The sequence below is a fragment of the Magnolia sinica genome, chromosome 7 (assembly GCF_029962835.1).
Source record: "Magnolia sinica isolate HGM2019 chromosome 7, MsV1, whole genome shotgun sequence".
NCBI lineage: Eukaryota > Viridiplantae > Streptophyta > Magnoliopsida > Magnoliales > Magnoliaceae > Magnolia > Magnolia sinica.
In genome coordinates, this window is record NC_080579.1 from 424,373 (window position 1) to 430,286 (window position 5,914).

The window sequence follows — 5,914 nt, forward strand, 5'->3', positions numbered from 1 at the left end:
CATGAGCAACGGGCCCCGCTTTTCAGAATCCAAATCCAAAGCCTATAATGTATATTTTGCAACGTCTCATGACAGAAACTGGCTCACCAAAAAAAAAAAAAAAAAAGGAAAAAAAAGCCAATAGGGGGAAATTTTCATCTCTTTGAGCTGAAGCAAGTAGCAAGAAATGCAAGTAAATAAATTGAAAATGTGAGTACTTATGAAAAGCGCGGAAGTGTGTGAGTCCTCAAGATCTGATGGTCTACACGAGTTTTGGAACCCTCGCAAAGCAAAAGATTAATGCTCCAACGGCCCGCCTATCTACTACTGGAGCAGATGGATCTATTCACATCTCTGATCCTACGGTATAGATGGCCCTGGATCACGATCTATGGATTAGATCGTCCAAAGGACAAGTTAAAATGGACAGATTACTGTGCACACTATATCTCTCTGTATACTCTCGTTATTTCATATGGTTGATGCACTCTTTACGAGAGAAAAGCTCATCCCTTTTTTTAGGAAAGGAATGAGATGAGATGAGACTAGATTCTCCGGTCTTCTCCCTATCTCCTATCCAAAATTAAATTAAAAAATGAATTTAAAATCTCAACAGAAAGGAAAGGGCAGGAAAAAGCTTAAACATATGGGACCCACCCATTAGTAATTGCTCACTAGTGGGCCCCACTAGCCTACGTCCAACATTTCCACTCAATCACATTGTGAGATAGGCACAAAAATTCATCCATCTAACTTGCCTAATAACAATCAAAGACCAAACATCGCAATCAAAAGATCAAAGGAGTGAGACCAGTTGGATCACCGTAATCTTCTCACAGGTGCTTAAGGACTAAGTGACCACCTAATTAGTACTCAATAAACCAAGCTTTGCAATGCTTATCCTAGTTCGCATGACCACACCGGATGGAGTTAACTCCCGATCTGGAGTACTTCGCCAACATACGTACTTATTTAACTTATCGAGTTATTCTAAAAACTTGATTTTTCACGAACTTCGATTAAAATCGATTTAAAGCAATACTTATATATATGCTTTTAAGAAAAAATATTGTTTGTAAAAGTCTATTAAAAACAACTCGATACTGCCGGTGGATAAGTCTTCAAGTGCACATTTATAATTCTAGAAACTTGGTATAGTTGTTACGGGATCTTCCCCACGTAGATGTGTAATTTGAAATTAATCAAGCCGTTTTCCTAGCGTAACTGAGTCTGGCCAATCAAGAACCTTTCGTCATAATACACTAAAGTAGCGACACTCAATCTTATCCTCATATACACAAGAGGAGGGTAGCTAAGGACACAAAGAGTCACCTACGGGACTGGCTACTCCCACGTTGTAATGATTAGATCGAATCAAAGCAATTTGTAAGTAAAAGGTCCCAGCACATGACTACTATCCACGTCGTAAAGTAGACAATATTGGGTGAATGTCGGGTCTACAATATGCAGGTCATTCTTCATGAGGTATGATTCATCTCATAACTTCATAACCTGAGACTATAAATTCAGGTCATAACATTGATCGCATAAAAAAATGAATGGTGCGATTATGTTATCGACTTTATTAGTCTCATCTTTAATCTTAAAATATTGTAGGCAGATACGACTCACTCGTATCTTCATCCTTTATTATTTATAATAAAAAGAAGTTCATACCTCAATGCATGAACATGGCCCCAAATGTACCTCACTTGTACATTCAAGGTTAGTCAACTCGTGCGAGTGGGTGACCGGCCTGCTAACAAAATAAAAATCCTATATGATCTCTAGATAAATGGTGATGATCTACTTACCTAGTTTATATTAGTATTCAATAATGAATAAATGAAATGTGTTATTCATTAATGAAAGATCAAAGGTACTATAAAACAAGTGCATCACTCAAGATTTCCTTAATCCTATTTGCCTGATATGAACCTGAAATAGATCTCTAGCTATAGGTTTCGTCATGGAATCGGCCATCATCTCCTTAGTAGGAATGTAAGTGAGGACGACGTTCTTATCTCTCACTTGATCACGGATGTAATGATACTTGATCTCAATGTGCTTAGACTTCCGGTGGTGTTTAGGGTCCTTTGCCAAGTCAATGGCAGAAGTATTGTCTATCTTCAGCGATATAGGCTAACGAACACTCGATACAACACCCAGACTCAATAGAAATCCGCAAACTCATACACACTCCTGAACTACAGTACAACATGCAATGTACTCGGCCTCCATAGATGAAAGAACTATGGATGTCTGTTTCTTACTCGACCATGAGATAGTTCCTCTTCCAAGTAAGAATACATGTCCTGAAGTAGACTTTCCCTCGTCAGCGTCATTCCCCAAGTAGCATCAGAATATCTTTTGAACTCGAGGCTTGTGCCTTCATAACACAACATTAGATCTTTTGTTCCTCTGAGATAGCGGAATATACATTTGACAGTTTGCCAATGAGACTGTCCCGGGTTACTCTAATAACGGTTGACTATGTCAACTGCATAGCTGATATCCAGTCCAGTGCAAAGCATAACATACATTAAACTCCCTACTGTGCTTGCGTAAGGTACTGAGGACATAGCCAATTTCTCGACTTCAGTATGGGGGCACGATTTTCTGTCTAACTTGGTAGTTTTATCCATAAGGGTTTCAACAGCTTTTGAATTTTCCATCCTAAACCGTTTTAAGATCTTTTGTATATAGGTGACTTGGGACAAGCCCAAAAATTTCTTAAGGCAATCCTTGATGATTTTTACCCCAAGAATAAAGTTGGCTTCACCGAGGTCTTTCATCTCAAAGTTTGAGAATAGTCAATCTTTAGTCAATATTAACAATTGCGTGTCATTACCAGCTAGCAGTATATCATCTACATATAGAGATAGCATTAGAAAAGATTTTCCATACCGTTTCATGTATATACAATGATCTTCTTTACTCATTGTGAATCCAAAAGTGGTGATGGCTAAGTGGTACCTCATGTACCATTGTCTTAAAGATTGCTTCAGCCCATATATAGATTTCAATAATTTGCAGACTTTCTTTGGATATGTTTTGTCTACATAACCCATGGGTTGTTGTATATATATCTCTTCATCTAAATCACCATTTAAGAATGCGGTCTTTATATCCATCTGATATAACTCTATGTTTAAACTTGCGACAATGGACAAAATCATACGGATTGAGGAGAACTTTGCAACAGGTGAAAAGGTCTCTTCGTAATCAATGTCTTCTTTTTGTTTAAAAGTTTTAACAATTAATCGTGTTTTATACTTGTCCAATGTACCATCTGCCTTTCTTTTGATCTTTAATACCCATTTATTACCTATCGCTTTGCGATTGCAAGACAGATCAACAAGTTCCTAAACTTTATTCTTTTCCATGGAAGCGATCTTTTCGTCTATAACATTTACCCAATCGACCGAGTTAGAAGATAATAATGCATCATGATACGAATTAGGTTCATCATCATCAACCGCGATGCAAGAGAATGTTTGCCTCTCAATATCGAAGTATCTTTGGGGAATCAATCCTTTTTCGCTTCGACGTAACTCAGGAGTCTGCTGAGATGTCCTCCCACTATCTTGACGAACTATATGAGCATTATCATCTTAAGAAGCAGAACTCCCACTCTCCTGAGATACATCAGATATTTAAAAAAGTTCTATTGGAACCTTTTGCTACATCCAGTTGGGGTATCTATCTTCAACAAAGGTCGTGTCCTGAGATTCTATCTCAATCCATCGTCCATGGTCCTCATAAACTAGAACGTATCCCTTTAAATGCATAGGGTACCCTATGAACACGCATTCAATGGTTTTACTATCAAGTTTACCTCTATGCGGAGTAGGTAGCAAAACATTTCTCAAAGATCCCTGAGGGCGTAGGTTGGCTAGAGAAGGAATCCTCCCAGACCACATCTCATATGGGGTCTTAGGAATGAATTTGGATGAGAATCTATTAAGGACATAGACGGCTGTTAACAGTGCGTCTCCTTAGAATGTGGTAGAGAGATCGGCTTGTGCCATCATCGATCTAATCATGTCCAATAGTATCTTATTCCTTCTCTCTGCAACACCATTTTATTATGGAGTGTAAGCCATTGTGTACTGTCGAATAGTTCCAACATTTTCACAATATGATTTAAAGTTTCAGATGTATACTCGCCACATTTATCAGACCAAAGGATTTTAATATTTTTCTCAAGCTGATTTTTCACCTCAACTTTATATGTAAGAAAATAATCAAAAGCATCAGATTCGTGTGAGATGAGATACACATATTCATAGCGTGAGTAATAGTCAATGAAAGTGACAAAGTATTGACATCCATTTCTTGCATGTACATTAAAGGGTCCACAGATATCTGAATGGATTATCTCTAGTGTGCCCTTGAACCTAGCCGCTTTAGGAAATGGTTTCTTCGAAGTCTTCCCGAATACACAATATTCACAAAATGACAAATCAACTTTGGATAAGGAGTCTACAGACCAGAACGTACTAGTTTTGTCATACAATCCTTTCCAATGTGACCTAACCTCGCGTGCCATTTTGAGATTCAGATACTACAGTTTCATTCGACATAGCAGATAAAGCAAGAGGTGTATTATCAATATCTACGTCCAGAATAAATAAATCTGAAATTAAATATTTTCATGCAAAGATGAGGTTATTTAGTCTCAAGAAAACTCTTATATCGAAAAATCGAATATCAAAACCATCAAATAATAATCTAGAAACAGAAATTAAATTCCGACGTATCCCGGTACATAAAGAGTATCACGGAGTATTATTGTTTGCCCTACGCGCGTACGGAGATGAGACACGCCAATCCCTAGTACGTCTTCAACAACATTATTTCCCATATACACCTTGTAACTCCCTTGAGCTACAAGCTAGAATTCCTCGAGTCCTCGACGACTCCATGTTACGTACTTTGTTGCGCCTGAATCCAAAATTCACTCGTTAGATATAGTATCAACAGAAAGGATTTCAGAACAAACGCCTACATACAAAATATCTAGTGACTTAGAAATTATCGTCTTTTTATGGGCACATAGTTGAGCATAATGGCTGAAATTTTCGCAGACAAAGCAGACTATATTTGTCTTTTTCTGCTTCTTCTTTCCATTCCCCTTCTTGAGATTTGGAAGATGTGCTGTGGACTTCTATTCTTGGTTATTCTTTTTTACCTTCTTGCGAGCTTTGAACCGTTTTTTATTAGCTTTCCGATTATGGGTCTCTGCGCCTTGGTCGAACCTGGCTAAATTGCATTCATTTCAACATCTCGTACCAAGTGGCCACAAAAGTCTCTGAACGTATTGATAGAATCAGTATGGTTCAGAATTCTTTTGATTTGGGTCCAAGATTCAGGTAAGGAACGGTGCATTGTTATTATCTTTTGATTTTCAGTCAATTTACACCCAACATTCCTAAGGGCACCTATCATTTGCTCCATCTTACGGATATGATCTTTGATGGGGCAGCCGACTGACATCCTATACTCGTGGAATTCTAATTCCATTGCCCAAACTCTCGCATTTGACTTTTGCGCATAAGCATTTGTCAGTGCTTCCCATATTCCCTTAGCAGTGTCATGCACTTCATACGTAGGTATGAGTTCTTTGTGCATAATACTAATAAGGACATTACGAGCTGAACGATTCTATTTTTGCCACTTATTGTAGCGAGTCATAGCAACCCTATGTTCTTGTAAATTTCCATTTTCAGCTAATATGGGTTCCTGTTGAACCCCATAGAGTGTGTGCAATATGTCATCCTTGTCCAGAAGGCTTCGCACCGCGCGGGACCAGTCTTCGTAGTTATTACTGTCGAAATGTTGTCCTTTTAGCTGTTCAACGATTAACGCTTTTGCGGCCATTTCTACATTGCATCAAGTATCATTATTTAGCTATGATCTAAGGTATTGATAC